The sequence below is a fragment of the Notechis scutatus genome, chromosome 2 (genome assembly GCF_049901735.1).
Source record: "Notechis scutatus isolate UNSWTSFEM ecotype Mainland chromosome 2, rNotScu1.2, whole genome shotgun sequence".
NCBI classification, from domain to species: domain Eukaryota; kingdom Metazoa; phylum Chordata; class Lepidosauria; order Squamata; family Elapidae; genus Notechis; species Notechis scutatus.
Window position 1 is genome coordinate 154,917,719 of NC_142010.1, and position 18,129 is coordinate 154,935,847.

The window sequence follows — 18,129 nt, forward strand, 5'->3', positions numbered from 1 at the left end:
ACACTATTCTAGACAGCCTGACAAAGGCATAATTACTGGGGGAGTAGTCAGAAGGGCTTTCTTTGTGTGCCATATCTTCTTTAAATATTTTGCTGGAAAACGCTACCCTCAGATCCCCACCCAACTAAGCTAATAGCAACTGGGATATAACTTGTCCTTACATTGCTCCAGGAAGGAAATTCCAAAGAAATTCCAAAGAATGACACCCCAGTTTCAAAAGGCAAGTCTTCAAATCACCTGTCAAACAGTTCAAACTGTTCCACTCCAGATGGTCATGTTTTGTCTCAGACTGAAACCAGGACTCACACACTAATGCTTAGTTTAGTTTTGTATTTGAATCAGCAGTATCTACATGGAGAGGTAAGGGAGTCAGAATAATGGGAGCAGTGTTGCACAATTGCAACAGAAGCCTTTGAGAAAAGGATGAGTGGGTTTTGCCTTTCAACACCAACCTCTTTGGGAGATACCGGTGATTTCAGCCACTTAAAAACACAACCATTTTGAGCTTGAAAGTCAGGATCATTTTGCACTTCCTTACTACCAAAGTGTAGGAAAAAAACTTGAGAGCATATTTGTTGACCACAGTTATAAAATACACACCCTTTTCAGGTACTGAAAAGGAAATAAGACTCACATTCCACTCCTGAGGGAAGGGATGAGCACATGGTAGCCCAGATAATCACATTGACTCAAAAATGATTAACATGTGCACCATGGTATGAAGTTGCCCCTGCTGAGCCATGGTTGAAGGAAAGCATGTCAATGGCCCACACAACCGTACCCTTGACCACTGCCTTACCTGGTGTTGCCGACTCTTTACCTCTAAGATTGCTTCCTTGGGCTGGCCCTTCTCCCCCAGGGACTGTCTTGTGCACACTCAACCAGTCCATTCTTTATTGCAGGCATTGACTAGTCCCACGGAAGAGTAAATTAAGCACACAGTCCATAGCATGAAAAACATGCTAGCAGTCTCCAGGCCTAAATAAGTCATCCCTGATCAGACTCCTGAAAGAGTCAATTGGATGACTTGTGTCTGCCATGAAAAGTGGGGTGGGGTTGTGTAAAATAGATCAGGTCTCTTGATCAGAATTGGAGAAGCAATACCTGGATAAAATGAGTAATGCCACAGAAATGAATCAAGCTCTCATGCTCTCCCAAGCAACAAGGGCATATCATGTCTCTCATGAGGATATTGCAAAATTTACCCTCCAAGCTGATTGGTGGTGAAACATGAAAGTGAGCCAAAAGAAACACTCATGCTGTATTGTTCCTGCCTATGTAAGGGCAAAATGATGTTCTGAAGGGGGGAAAAAAGCCATGCCATTACACAGTGCTGTCACTTTTTTTTTAAGTCTCCCAAATTTCTTTTCAATCATGTGATTGTGACTTTTTCTGTTTTGCACAATCGCCCTTGTGGCATATCAGTAGGACAACAGGAACATTGGCATCATTAGCGCTGATCTCACTGTGAATCCCCAGCTATATCAAGTAAGTTGCTGCAATCACAGATTTGTAGTTTCTCTTTTGAAGAGGCTTAAAGGTCAAAAAAAAAAAAACACCATCCAGTGTGGGATGCCACCTAAATGTATGTTATTTACTGAAAAGCTGTTTTAAAGGGCCAGTGTGCCTGCCTTCACCAGGAAACGTGAGGAGAAACATGAGGAGAAATAGTTTTCTCTCTCCCTCATGCAAAAGAAGTGTTCGTTGGTTATTAATGAAGCAATGCATTCAGCACAGGGTGGCAAGTTGCAACCCATGAGCTTTGTTACCGAAAGCCAAGATTTTAGATTTCTTTTTCTTTTGTATTTTGGAGGTGGATGCTAAGGGGCACAATGGCTGCCTTAAGCCTTGCCCATTTTCCCCCTCAGTTGACAGTTAATGGACAAAATTTTGCCCCTTTGGCTGCAGATCCCCAAAATAGATCTGTTCCAAACTGCTGACCCTGAAGAGATTTTAGGAAGCCCCCTACAGATTTTAGGAATAACAGAATGAAAGAGCTGGAAGGGATCTTGGAGGTCTTCTAGTCCAACCCCCTGCTCAGGCAGGAAGCCTATACTGTTTCAGATAAATGGCTGTCCAATCTCTTCTCCGAGTCAAATAAATTATAGTGCAGCTCCATTTCCACGGGAAAGCTGTACCTACCGATTCTGGGATCAGTGCATGTAAGTCTCGCATGTCATTCCTAACAGACTTAGAGACTTTATTGTCAATACATGGAACACTGTGGCTACAGATCTCAGATGTCCACAAGCTATGTTCAGCAGCCCCAGTTTCCCTGCCCCAAGCAGAAACTGAGGAGGCCAACTTTTAGAAATGCAGATTTGGTGATCCATTAGAAAGACTGGGTCAAGACAGAAACTCAGATAAGCAACAAACAAAAGGTTGACAAAATTAGCTCAGACAAACACCTGGGGTTTACATTTTCCCTTTTGCCTATAGAGCCAGCCATGACCCCTACATGACCCCTTAGGAATCCAGAAAGTATAAAACCCACCCACTCTTAACTCCATTTTGTCAGCTGTCCCAGAAGCACATGGTGTTGGTGGTTCTGCTCACCAATAAATCAACTTTCTTTCCAATCAGCCTCCATTTTATTCCCGGCTTGGAACTGGACCTGGATTTTTCTTCCTACAGAGTGTGTGCCTCAGAAGACACAGGTGTGGGCTGAGTCAGCTGACCCAGAGCTTGAACAAGACAAAGTCTAAGATTTGGGTCACATATGACGAGTTGAGCAAAGGAAGTTGACAGTCTGCTTAAGAAATGGAAGTATGACCCAGTCAATCATTCACCTGTTAGTCAGGGCTATATAAAAGTAATACTTATATCAGTGGTTCTGTTAATTTACAACCTGTGATTCTGTTTATACACTATTGTTGGATTACATGGACCTTTGAATTGGAAATTATAAACAATTGTTGAATCTTCTGGAACTTGGGATTTATGCCTCTAGCATATTTTAAAGCAAGTTCTAATAACTGCTTTCTACAGAGAAAGTTATTACTGTACAGTAGCTAAAAGATTTAAAGATTAAATCTAAATGTAAAAGCAATGTACCTTTAAATCCCGCATGCTGGAAGCAAAGAACTGGGGGACAAGGAAAAGAAATAAAATCCATCTTGTTCACTGGGGAATTTCAAAGGCACCTGGCTGTGTCTGAAAACCCATTGCTAGCCCAGATAAACCCCGCCACTGTTTTGGCTGCTGAATTGCCCAAAATTAGGTGATTGGTGTTTCTGGTACATTATTATCTCTTCTGAAGGGGGCTGCTTAGACTCTAGAAAGGAGCTCTGCCCAGCTCTGTTAGTCAAGATCCTTTTAATTACAGAGGACTCATATGTGTGAGCCACAGTAGCGCAGTGGTTAGAGTGAAGTACTGCAGGCTACTTCTGCTGGCTGCCTGCAATTTGGCAGTTCAAATCTCACCAGGCTCAGGGTTGACTCAGCCATCCATCCTTCCAAGGTGGGCAAAATGAGGACCCAGATTGTTGGGGGCAATATGCTGACTCCGTAAACCGCTTAGAGAGGGCTGTAAAGCACTGTGAAGCGGTATATAAGTCTAAGCGCTGTTGCTATTGCTATATTTCCAGCTTTCAGGCCAATGATGGATCACTGGAAGGAACAACAATTAGCACTGATGATTTTTTCTGAAGTAAAAACATTGGTAACCTAGAACTGTGCTGCTTGCTCATTCCCATGAATGTTTGCAGAGAGAGAAGTTTGCAGCCTAGCGTAATATTCTGAAGAAGGGGGGGGAAACTGTAGTTAAAGAATGAGAAAGAGAAATAATCATATGACTCAGTCTTTTAGCTCCTACTTCCTCAAACTGAAAAGAGAATGAAACACAGAACTGGAGGTATCTTGGAATCATTTTTAAAATCCTCTTCTTTTAACAAATGTGCATCTTTTTCACAGTCATAATTCTTTCCCATACACATTAAAACCAAATTCTCTAGTAACCTAATTCTCTAATAATCTAAGATTTCAGCAACTTTAGAGCCTTCTCAGTAGGAGCAAAACTAAACAGAGTAACCGATGGCAACAGCTAAAACAAACTAAGAATCCTGAAGTTTTGTTTTTGTTTTAGATGTAGATTTTGAAATGATTAGGGGCCTGTAGGTTAAAACATATAAAGAATGATTGCAGGAATTCGGTATGTCTTGTCTAGTGAAAAGAAGGACTAGGAGGTGACATGATAGCAGTGTTCCAGTATTTAAGCCACAAGGAAATGGGGGGAGGGGTCAACCTACCGTGTTTCTCATATAATAAGGCCCGGTCTTTTTTTTTTTTTGAGCCCCCAAAAAATGGCTAGGCCGTCTTTTCGGGGGTGACTTAATTCCCCCCCCTTGCATCTTCAGGCGGGCGGGCGGCGACGGCTTGGATGTTGACCTCGGCGTTGGTAGGGCACTTTGTATCGGGGTCAACGCAGGCAGCACTATATCCGGGTATGCAACAAAAGTACTTCCTAACAGCAAGCCCCCCCCGCCATTTCCCCCCCATTTCGCATGTTTTAATATAGACCTTAATTTGGGGGGAGGGGCTTAATTTCATTTCATGCCTATAAAACATGCTGGGACTTCCTATTGGGGGAGGCCATATTGTTGGAGAAACAGGGTATTTTCCAAAGAATCAGAAGGCAAGACAAGAAACAATGGATGGAAACTAATCAAGGAGAGAAGCAACCTAGAACTGAGGAGAAATTTTCTAACAATGTGAGAACAATAAACTAGTGGAATGGCTTGACTTCAGAAGTTGTGAATGCTCTATCACTGGAGGTTTTTAAAGAAGAGATTGGACATCCATTTGTCCATAATGGAATAGGTCTCCTGCTTGAGCAGAGGGTTGGACTAGAAGACCTCCAAGGTCCCTTCCAACTCTTATTCTATTATTATTCTGAACGTTTCTTCTTCTCTACCTGCGTACTGTACTAGAAGCACCAGGAAATGTCTGTTTCAAGCTTATAATTCAGAAATGGGAAATTCAGCTCAGTGGTCATCCAGATGTTGCTGAACAAAATACTGTAGTGTTTAGTCCTAACTTGGTACAATGGACTCTATCAGTTCAAGCTGTAGGGGAAAAAGTAGTTTCCATGCATGAAGCAGTCTTTCCATGCATGAAGCATTTGCTGCAGATCTAGATCAGCAGAGCTCAGGTTGGATTAGACACTTTTTCCCGGTGCCTGTTTAGTTTAATTTTAATGATGAATTAAAAATGCTGTTCCCTCCTTGCAAGTACAGTCCATTCCATTCAGAAACTTCCAGGTCTGAGAAGCACAGAGCTGAAGACACAAGCCTGAAGATGATGAATGAGACTTCATCGAAACGTTGCCTAGATACTTCCAATCTTACGCGGGAGAAAACCCGAATAACCAAAGATACACACACACACACACACATTATATGTATATGTATATATGTGTATATATATATATATATATATATATATATATATATATATATATATATATATATGTGTATATATATATATATATATATATATATATATATATATATATATATATAATCAATACACACACACACACTGCATGTGTACTAATATGATACTTACTAAAAATGCAGCATTTGTTAAATGTTAAAGTTTGCATTCAAATAACTTAATTCAAGCTTGATTGTACTAGGATATTTTTTAGTGACAGAGTTTGAAGGTATTCTTAAAGAATATTAAACTGATGAGATGAATGTGATCTACAACATCTTATAGGTTAATAAAATTGATTTTAAGCTGCCATAAAACTTTAAAATTTTGAAAGAATAAATGCTGATAAAATGGTATTATACAGGCCCCATATTTTAAATTTTTTTGAGTTTCTACTGAGAATTCAATGTATGATAAAAGGTTTTCCAGAAATGTTGTTACACCAGATGTCAAAACCACAACTTAAAAACAATTTTGAAAGGAAGAAGAATGATACTAAGGTAATCAACACCTGGCTGTAATTTTTTTTACAACAGTCCTGTTATTTCCCAAAATAACAGTTGAGGGGCCTTTCCCACTGCTGAGATAAAGTATTATTTCCCATATCTTTTGGCCACATATTTTAGAAAACAATGACATCCATTTATCTCCATTGCTTATCCCTATCCTCCTTTACCATACCTGCCCTGAGTCATTGCTGATTGGGGAATGTGCCAATCATTATGGAGAAGATGACCAGTATCTCTTCAGGCTTTGCTGCCAATTCTCTTAAATGGGGGATAACATCCATCAGCCACTGGGGGCCACAGCTTCTAGTTAAAATGCTGGAATGGGTTCGAATTCAAGATTCTGTTTGGGATTTTCTAAAGAGGTTTAAGAATAGCAATGAGAAGAGATTTTTGTTATATAAAAAGAGGGGCACAGTCAAAGACAGGGCAAAAATCTACTAAAAAAAGATATAATCAAGACTTGTATCTTTATACCTATATGTAAATATAGATAAAATATATAAAAGTGAAACAAAATTCCCAAATAGGTGATGGGTTTTGACCTCCGAACTAAGACCAGAGATTGTAGAAATTGAAGCCAACTCAGAAAGCTCAAACTGCCCAAGCAGCTTCTGATTCAGTTGTACGGAGGAATTATTGAGGGGCTGCCACAGAGAGGAAGGGGTCAACCTATTTTCCAAAGCGCCTGTAGGCCAGACAAGGAATAATGGATGGAAACTGAACAAGGGGAGATTTAACCTGGAAATAAGGAGAAACTTTCTGACAGTGAGAACAATCAATCAATGGAACAGCTTGCCCTCGGAAGTTGTGGGAGCGCCATCACTTGAGACTTTCAAGAAGAGATTGGATTGTCATCTGTCAGAAATGGTGTAGGGTCTCCCGCTTGGGTGGGGGGTTGGACTAGATCAGGGATCCCCAACCTTTTCGACGCCTTGCGCCCGGTACCGGCATCAGCTGGGCGCCGCGACCAGTGCACCGGCATCAACTGGGCGCCGCCATCTTTTTGACGAAAAAGTGCTTCCGGTGACCTCACCGGAAGCTGCGTTTCGTCAAAAGATGGCGGCGTTAGCGCTCGTGAGCTTTTTCGGGTAGAAATGGCTTTCTACCCGGAAAAGCTCACCGGAGCGCTGGCGCCGCCATCTTTTTGATGAAAAAGTGCTTCCGGTGAGCTTTCTACCTGGAAAAGCGCACCGGAAACACTTTTTACCAAAAAATGGCGGTGCCCAGCAACCAGCGGCCCGGTAAGAGTTGTTCCGTGGACCGGTATCGGTCCACGGACCGGCGGTTGGGGACCCCTGGACTAGATGACCTACAAGGTCCCTTCCAACTCTGATCGTCTGTTATCTGTTAAGTCTGTCATCTGCACCTTTATAACTGTCTGGTTTGGCTCTGCAACCGAACAAGACAAACACAAACTCAACGGATAATTGAGGACCTGTATACTGCATGAGTCAAAAAGAGGGCTGAGAAAATATCTATGGGGCTACCCGTGAGAATCACTCAGATGATGTACTTTATCTTTAATCTTCATTATCGCTACACATACACACATACATTTCACCCTGGTAATTTCATTGCTCTGCGAGTTGCACTGGTTGCCAGTGAACTTCCAAGTGCAATTCAAGGTGTTGATCATTATCTACTGCTGGAAGAAAAATCGGGTCCAAGTTCCAAGTTCCAAGCCAGGAGAAAGGCGTTGGAAATAAAATGGAGGCTGATTTGAAAGGACTCTGTATTGATGAGGAGAACCAACAACAGCATGTAGTTCTGGGACAGCTGACCCCTTGGGTTAGGAATGGATGGATTCTGAGATGCTGCAGGGGGTTGTACAATGTAATGAGACTTGTGCCTTTTGCTGTTCTAATGGTGGTGGATTAATCCTGTTATGTCCTAAAGGTCACGTCCCATTCTTAGAATTTGGGTGGGGGATGTAAACTTTAATCCCACCAATTGGAGCAGATGGTGTTTTGTGAATAGGCTGGCCTGGATTTCTTAATGGGCACAAAATATCCATCTCTAAAGACTTCAGGCATTTGCTGGAGGCTGTTGGGGATGCTTTCTGCCTTTGTTAAGATTGTTTTTCCCCATTTCTCCTTTGGGGAAATATATTCTGCCTCTTTTAATATTCCCGCAAATGTTCCATTCTCGGGAGGAGGGGCTTCCAACATTACAAAGCTCTTTGTGGCTTAGGAGCTTGTTATCTACAGGAGCATCTTCCTCTTATTGTTTCTCCTTCATCAAGTTCACGCTTGATGAAGTTTTCAAGTTTTCTGCTTCATAGACATGTTGGCTGCCTTTGTCCTACGAAATAGTGTTCCCGGAGTTCTATATGGCCCTACTCCAGTTAGGCTTTTGTAAAGCAAAGCAAAGCAGAGCAGAGCAGAGCAGAGCAGAGCAAAGCACAGAAAAGAAAAGAAAAGAAAAGAAAAGAAAAGAAAAGAAAAGAAAAGAAAAGAAAAGAAAAAAAGAAAAGAAAAGAAAAGAAAAGATTCAATAGCGCATAGGGGTTGCCCAATATTGGGAATATGTTCATGCTGGTTATCCTTCCCGACAGCAGCTTATCTTCTGTTATAGATTTGGTCTTTCTTATTTATTGTATTGGTTGTTTTAACTTGTTTTATGCAAATTCTCTACATATATGTTGGTGATTGAGATGGCCCACCAGCTCACAAACAAACAAATAACTACCAGATAGAAGCAAAATTCCAAATAACTAGTAGTAGGAGATACCTATCTTTGCTGATAACTCAGGGTCATCCTGACTTTTGCTGCACAGATATGGTAGCCTAAGATTTAAGCCCCTCTTTCTCAAAGGACAGATTTCCTTTCCTCACAGAATAAGGATTTCAGGTTATTCAGTGAATCATTCAAGCAATTCCCAAAACAAAAAAAAACCAGATTACCCACAACTACAAGGAAACTTCAATCCAAAAAGAGATCACTCTGACGGAAAAACAAATCTGGTCATGTTGCCAACTTCAAAAGCCAATACAAAAATGTATGCCACCAGATAAAGAGTGGATGCACCAATTATCACATTAAACAAGAGGAAAACCTTCCACGCACCAATTCCACCCGCGCTTTTTACAATTTTGTAAACAACAAACTAAAAGACTCAAGGTCCATCCCACCCCTGATAGGTCCTAATGGTAAAGACTGCAACGACGACACCATTAAAGCCAACATCTTTAACACATTCTTTGGCTCAGTATTTGTAAACAGCAATGGATCATGCCCAGTATTTCCTAGCCGAACCACAGAAAACTACAATGATCTAATACATATCGATTTTACAGAAGACAATGTTGAAAAAGCACTTCGCAATCTAAAACCATCTCTATCTGTTGGACCGGACGGAATATGTGCCTACTTCTTAAAAAAGTTATCCACTGCCATAGCAGAACCTCTAAGCCTAATCTTTGAAAAATATTTCAGGACCAGCTCCTTGCCTAACCTATGGTCACAAGTCACGGTCCCTTCAAAAAGGGAGACCCCAGCCTAGTTGAAAATTACAGATAATCTCCTTATGCTGCGTCACCTATAAAGTCATGGAATCAATTATTAACCAATCCATTATCCTCCACTTAGAGACAAATAACCTACTCTCTACATATTGGCAAAAAATAATAATCAGAAAATAAAATACAAGCTGAATAGTCAAGACCTTGTTGATGATCCAAGCTCTGTAAAGGACCTTGGAATACTCATCTCTAATGATCTAAGTGCTAGAGCCCACTGTAACTACATAGCCAAAAAGGCATTAAGAGTTGTTAACCTAATCCTACATAGCTTTTTCTCTGGTAATATCACACTACTAACTAGAGCATACAAAACATTTGCTAGACCAATACTCGAATACAGCTCATCAGTCTGGAACCCACATTACGTATCTGATATTAGCACAGTTGAGAAGTTCCAGAAATATTTCACAAGAAGAGTTATCCACTCCTCTACTCGTTGTAGAATACCTTATGCCACCAGATTTGAAATTCTAGATCTAGAAAACCTTGAATTATGCCATCTTCAGTCTGATCTAAATATAGTATATAAAATCATACATTGCAATAACTTACCTGTCAATTAATACTTCAGCTTCAACCATAACAGTACAAGAGCACGCAATAGATACAAAGTCAAGGTTAACCGTACCAGACTTGATTGCAGGAAATACGCCTTCAGCAACAGAGTGGTCAATGTCTGGAATACTCTACCTGACTCTGTGGTTTCTTCCCCAAACCCCAAAAACTTTAACCTCAAGACTGTCTACTATTGACCTCACCCCTTTCCTAAGAGGTCTGTAGGGGGAGTGCATAAGCGCACCAACGTGCCTACCATCCCTGTCCTATTGTTTCTTTTATTTTTCTTATATATACCCATTTCATATATACTTATACCTATTATCAAAATAAAATAAATAAATCAATAAATAAAATAATTGAATAATGCTACTTGATACTATTCAGTAACCGGTTTTCGTTGGCCCAGGTAGCAGATGGGTAGATTGGAGGCCAGAGGGGTTGAAGCACAGGAAAGACCACTACAAAAACACTGATCCGACAAGCAGGACTTGAGCCCATTCCAAGAAACTATTTTGAGAAAATATCCGAGGCAGGCCTCTCTCTAGTTCACACTGAGATAAGATGAGGGAGGGGGAAGCAAGTTCAGACTTGCAAGATACCTGTTATTGTTGCTATTACAATAAAAGCCGTCTTGACCTATAGGGCACTGGTTTCTTAGGTCTGGTCTACCATATAGAGCTGATAAATACACTGAAAAGGATTTACCGAGGATGGTTAGGCCTTAGGTGGGATTTAACTAGGTTGGAATACAAGAGGGTTTAGTGAGATCTGACCTCCATCTAAGTTAAGTAAAATAATAGGGAAGAAAAGGACTATACCAGTAATAACTATGGAGGTGTATTTTGATACAATGATATTTTTTAAAAGCAAGAGTAAAAATTAATGCAAACTAAAATAGAGTAAGAAGAAAAAGGAATAAATAAAAGAGAAAGCCAATGTATGAAAAGAAAAAAGAAAGAAAAAAGATACAAAGAAGTGGCTTCTGATCTTCTTTGCAGCAGTTCTAAGTACAATTGTAAATTTCCTGTTTCTCTAAAGTTACACTGTGACCAGAGGTGGTATTCAGCAGGTTCTGACCAGTTCTGGAGAACCGGTAGCAGAAATTTTGAGTAGTTCGGAGAACTGGCAAATCCCACTTCTGACTGGAGATTTTACAGTATCCTTCCCCTGCCACGCCCACCAAGCCTCGCCCACAGAACCGGTAGTAAAAAAAATTGAATCCCACCACTGACTGTGACTCTCTTCTTTCTATCATCTATCCCAGGGCTGTAAAACTCCCAGCCTGCAGGCTGGATGTGTCACGTGCTGGCCACGCCCATGCCCGGTTTAGTGAAGGGGGAAAATGTCCCAATATACCACAGGACGATGTGAGTTTGACACCCCTGATCTATCCTGTCTAATTATCAGAACTATAGCTAAATAATACATTCACTACATAGATATTATTGTTTCTCTAATCAGACAAGTCAATTTGGCCATGTTAACCAGTCCTATCATCTTCTCCAACCATCCCTCAATTCTAGGGATTGCACAAATGCATCATTTTAGACTATTATGTCTTCAGAAACTATTGCTTGCGATTCACAATGAAGAACGGTTTACAGATAAAGGAATTCTGAGTCAAGAGTACATCAGCAAAACCCCCGGGTGAGAATAGCATGACATGGTATTTTTTTCTTCTGGCATATCAAAAAAATGAGGCTTCTAACATTGCACAAATCAGGCTCAGTTTCCATTGCTCTGAAAAGAGACAAATACCTGGCAATTACACAACCATCTGCATCCTCACATGGCACATACAGACAACTAGATAATTGTTTGAAAGAAAATCTTGCTTCATGAGGTTTTTTAATGCCTCCCCCACGAAGCAAAAAGAATAACAGGAAAACCTTGAACAATTATTTTAGGCAGGATTATTTCCTTTTAAAGAGTATTGAAAACAAGTTGCATGTTCACAGAATGCTTTTCTGGTGGTTTTCCAAGAATGGCTAGAAAAAGGCCGATTAGGCTTTACTGTTAATGGGTGACTCACCAGTTTTTACCAGGCTACTTAAGATGTGTATTTAATACAAATAATAACCTATAAGAAGTAAATGTAGCAGCAACTGCAGAGCAATGAATGAACTTCAAAGGGAAAGACAGACTCACTCTGCAGAGAATAGGAACTGAATAATTAGAGGCTAGTTCAGGGATTCCATTGCCATGGTACAGTATTGAATAGGAAATTTTTAAAAAGAGAAGAATCAGAATCTGTTTTAAAGAGGTTCAAGTAATATGCTCTATTTATTAATCAGGAACTTTCAAGGAAAATACAAGAAGACAAGTCCTTATTCCAATTTATTAACAGTAACTCCACTGAAGTAAGGGTGATTTTTTTTTTTACTTGTACAGGAAAAGTTTTTAATTGACTTTATATAACAGAATAACAGAGTTGGAAGGGAACTTGGAGGACTTCTAGTCCAACCCCCTGCTTGCGCAAGAGACTTTATATCAGGGGTGTCAAACTCAATTTCATTGAGGGCCGCCTCAGCATTATGGTTTCCTGCAAAGGGCCAGTAACTTGGTTGCCACCACCAGGTGGGCATGACTGGGTGGGTGTGGCTGGGTTGATGCCATTCACTGGCTATGGCTGACTCAGGACAGCTGGGTTAGGATGGAAGAAGATGCACTGGCTAACTCAATGTGGAGACAATTCGGTTATTTTGCTTCGTTTCCATCCATTGGTTCTTGTCTTGCCTTCTGGTGCTTTGGGAAGAGGCAAGACAAGAAACAATGGATGGAAACTAAGCAAACAGAGAAGCAACCTAGAACTAAGGAGGAATTTCCTCACAGTGAGAACAATTAACTAGTGGGACGGCTTGCCTTCATAAGTTGCGGGCGCTCTACAACTTCTATTACAATATTACAATATTTTATTGGCAACTGGTTTCTGTTAAATAACAACCAAACAGCATTTGGAATATTGTTAAATATTGTTTAAACAAACAGCATATGGACTATTGTTAAATGTTATTAGGTCATATTTACATCTACTAAACATAAGTCATAAAATGATTTAGTGTTAGGGGAAGCACTCTTCCTTTGGTGAAGAATTTGAAAATACATCTGGATGATACATCTAACCCTCTTCTTAGGAGATCAGGCAGAAATGAAATGTTAAAGGATTGTTTAACTTGTTGTGACCCAGTTTTAATCACACCAATGAACCTGACCTATTTTCTTTTTGGGTAGGTGGATAAGTGGAACAGTAGAATTATTGTCCCAATCTTTATAAAAAGTTTCAGTGTATATAGCTTTCAATTTATTTATATATTTAAAACATTTTGACTATCACCCATCTTATACCAAACAGGCTCACAATTGTTATCCGTGTTAGATTCTGAAGGATTAAACAGTGAAGAATGGCATTTCCTTGGCAGAATAGGGTTCAGGAAGAAGTATTCCACACAAGATAATATATTTGTTCTAGACCATTTAGTTTGCAAATACAGTACAATTCTATCCCAAAATGCCAGATTCTGCTGATTTTGTTCACCTAAAGATGGGTTTTGATCCTATCATATTTGATCTAAAGGAGTCTATTAATTAGGATATATTCAGGGGTGGGATTCTACAGGTTCGCACCTATTCGCTAGAACCGGCTGTTAACATTCTAAGCAGTTCGGAGAACCAGTTGTTAGAAGAAATTACTGGCCTAATCCTGTAAGGAAGGCAGGAAGGAAACATTCTGGTGTTGCTTACAGAAACTGCCTCTCCGTTAAACCTTATTACATTCTTGGCAGGACTAGACTTCCTGTCTCAGGAACGTCTCTGGAGTTTTTTTCCCCTCCTTTGCTGATAATTTGCTTGTGTGGAGTGACCATTCAAAGTTACAATGGCACTGAAAAAAGTGACTTATAACCATTTTTCACACTTATGACTATTGCAGCATCCCCACAGTCACGAGAGGCCAGGCGAGGAGATGCATGCCTTGATGTGAGTGATGTTGAGTTGGCTACACCCAGCCAGTCACTTTACCACCAAGCCACACCCACCAACTAAGCCACACCCACAGAACCGGTTGTTAAAAAAATTGAATCCCACCCCTGGATATATTATGGAAAAGTTTCCATTGTGGAAAATGTTAAATAATAGAGATCTAGAACTAACAACTTTTATATCTCATTTGAGTTTTGTCCTCAAACATTTCACTATAAATCAAACTAACCCTGCTGTGATTCTAGGGGACTTAGGCCAAGGCTTGTGCTGACCCCTTGCTCCATTTCTATATTCATGACTTATTATAAACACATTTGTTTAACTTTGTGTATAATTAGGATTGAGCAACCTCAGGAAAATTGATAATCTTATCTTATAACTTGGAGGATTAATAGTCAAGGTAAATGTCTTAAAGTTTCAATGGAATTCTAAACATGTGATAACACTTTATTCTTTCATTTTGATTGTTGCATGTTATAGGCAAACAAAATAAATCATGACTTGGAAAACATTAAAATAATTATGCTTTTTGTTTGATCTGAATCTATAACCCTTTGAGTAATCCCATTTTACAATGAGTGAAAGAGGAGAAGAGAAGACATCTTCCAATCCATGTTGCCTAATATTAATTATGTTAAGTAATTTTCTTTCTTTTGTTCTAATGAAATAGCTTCAAATGTTTTAGTTTTTCCTGTAAAACAGAGCTTCTTGATCTTTTTATGCCTTGATATCTTTTTATATAAGGAACAAATTATCTTCATATCTAGTTATCAAAACATTAAAAATAACAGATATTTGAATTTATAAAGCAACAATTTGAACACCATTTTAATGGGTTTTAAGAATTCTAATCTGAACTCTCACCAATGTGAGAGCATGTATGTTCACTGTTTGCAAGATGAACAATTGTTTTTATTTCTAACTAGGCACAGTGTTGCTAAGGACTTGGCCAACCACACTGCTGTCTGAGAATGAAGAATGAAAGGGGCAAAGACTTCACAGAGAGCAAACACAAAGTATTGCAAATTTCCAAAATCTCACAGTTAATGATTTATGTGTATGCTTAGGTACAAAAAAATATTTCACATGCAAATTATTAATCACAGACTTTTGAAGAAAAGGAAATTTCACACAAAAAAATGGATTCTGAGGTTTTTTTAAATAGTATAATAATTTTACATAGTGAGATTATTGTTGTTAACACATATTTTTGGACTTTAGGGGCCATAATTTACTTTGTTGCCTACATTCTTAATTGTTTTCCCCCCTTTTCATAACTCTGTAATCCCTTGATTTGGGTAGTGTCTGAGCAGCTAAATGAAGCTGAGCAATTATTTGCTGCACACCCTTCCTGATGTCTATCTAGAATTCGCAATAGATATTTTCTCTTTGAGCCCTAGGAGAGAAACATTTGTCGCTACCTGGGATTAAATTTACCGTCTTCTGAATGGGAGGTGAGCATCTTCACCAGCAGTCCACCACGCTGTTCACATTCTTAGTGGTTTGAAACTGTAAATTTTAGCTAGAATATAGTGAAAGTAAAGTTGTGATTTTATTCCATCCAGATTCATAGACCCCCTGAAGTTTATCCACAGACCCCAGGCTAAGAACTCCTAATGTAGAAAAGAGAACCAGAAAAAGAAAGTTTGGGGTAGTGATTAAGGCACCAGATTAGAAATTGGGAGATGGTGAGTTCCAGTCCTACCTTAGGCTTGAAGTTCGCTGGTGGTCTTGGGACAGTCCCTCCTTCTCTCTCAGACTTAGGAAGCAGGCTGTTAAGCATGAATAAATTTCACCATTAATTTCACTTTGTATACAGGTAGTCAGTCCTTGGGTTATAACCACAATTGAGCCCAAAATTTCTGTTGTTAAGTGATATATTTGTTAAGTGAGTTTTGTCCCATTTTACAACTTTTCTTGCCACGGTTCTTAAATGAATCACTGCAGTTGATAAGTTAATGGTGGGATTCAAATTTTTTTACTACCGGCTTGGTGGGCGTGGCAGGGGAAGGATACTGTAAAATCTCCAGTCAGAGGTGGGATTTGCCGGTTTTCCAAACTACTCGAAATTTCCGCTGCTGGTTCTCCAGAACTGGTCAGAACTTGTTGAATACCACCTCTGGTCACCCTGTTGTTAAATAAACCTGGCTTTCCCATTGACTTTGCTTGTCAGACACTGCAACCGTCACAACTCCTTCTTGCTTAAAAGTCTGTGCTGACCAATTGGCCCCCATCTTCACCCGAATCTTCAATAGATCACTAGAGATGTGCTATGTTCCTTCCTGCTTCAAACGTTCTACTATCATCCCAGTGCCAAAGAAGCCCTCCATCAAAGAACCGAATGACTACAGACCAGTTGCTCTAACATCTGTAGTTATGAAAATCTTTGAAAGGCTTGTGCTGTCCCACCTGAAAACCTTCACAGATCCACTGTTAGATCCCATGCAGTTTGCATACTGAGCAAATAAGATTGACAGATGATGCTGTTAATATGGCTCTGCATTACATCCTATGACACCTTGAATCTCCAAATACCTACGCAAGGGTCCTCTTTGTAGACTTCAGGTCAGCATTCAAACCATCATTCCAGACACATTTCTAACTAAACTAAACCAGCTAGCGGTACCTGAATACACTTGTAAGTGGATCATAAGCATCCTAACAGGCAGGAAGCAGCAGATGAAGCTAGGCGGAATCACATCCGATACCTGCACAATCAGCACAGGGCCCCCCAAGACTGTGTGTTTTCTCCACTTTTTTCTCCCTATATACCAATGACTGCATCTCAAACAATCCATCTGTTAAAATATTGAAGTTTGCTGATGACATAACAGTGATTGGTCTCATTTGAGACAACGATGAATAAAACAGAATTACAAGTATTCCTGGGGTTACTGAATTTCTACAATATTTTCTTGCTGCAGAAAGCGACCATTGTGAAACCCCAACATCGGCTCCTTGATAAGAAAACAGCATGGACATGGGGGCAAAAAGAAGAAAATTCATTCACACAAATAAAAAATCTGTTAACATCAGATTGTGTCCTTGTCTAATATAGTGAAATCTTACCATTGAGGTTAACCTGCGATGCATCACCGTTTAGAATAGGGGCAATACTCCGCCATTGTATGCCAAATGGGCGGGAAGCCCCCATAGCATACTATTCAAAGACACTATCTAAGGCAGAAAGAAACTATAGCCAGCTAGATAAAGAAGCACTGGCCTCAGTTGCTAGAATCAAAAGATTCCATGATTATGTCTACGGGTGAGAATTCGAACTCATAACTGACCACAAGCCGCTTTGGGGGCTAATCGCAGGGGACTGACCCACACCACAAGTATTATCACCTAGAATGACATGCTGGACAGAATTCCTCGCTGCATATAACTACAGACTGAACTATAGACCTGGCAAGGAGATCGACCATGCAGATACCCTCAGCAGATGCCGCTGCCAGAGCCTGTGGAGGATCCAGCACCAGCAATGACTACATTGCTGATAGAAACTCTCGCGAGCACACCAGTCATGCCCACCAAGATCACGAGAGGTACCGTGAAAGATAAGACATTGGTGCATATTTTGAACTGGGTCTGGAAGGGTTGGCCGGAAGACAAACTAGTTGGGGAATTTAAACCATTCAAGGTGAGAAAGTTTGAGCTTTCGGGGTTGAAAGGTTGCTTATTGTGGGGAGATAAGGGTAGTCATCCCCAGAACATTACAAAAGGGCATTCTAACCACACTACATGAGGGACACCCACTCAAGATGAAAGCATTGTCCAGGAGTTATGTATGGTGGCCAGGGATGGACAGGGAAATTGAGGCATGGGTTTCAACATGCACACCCTGCCAGGAATCACAGCCAACACCACACGCAGCACTAACACATGAGTGGGAAAGCCCAAAGACACCTTGGTCATGCATATATATAGATTTTGCAGGACTCTGCCAAGGACATACATTCTTAATCACAGTAGGTGCATACTCAAAGTGGTTGGAGGTTGAGATAATGAAATCAATCATGACTGAGGTGGTCATAAGAATGCTCAGGCAACTATTTGCCACCCATGGACTGCTGGATGTATTGGTCTCAGACAACAGGCCACAATTTACTGCGAACCAATTTGAAATA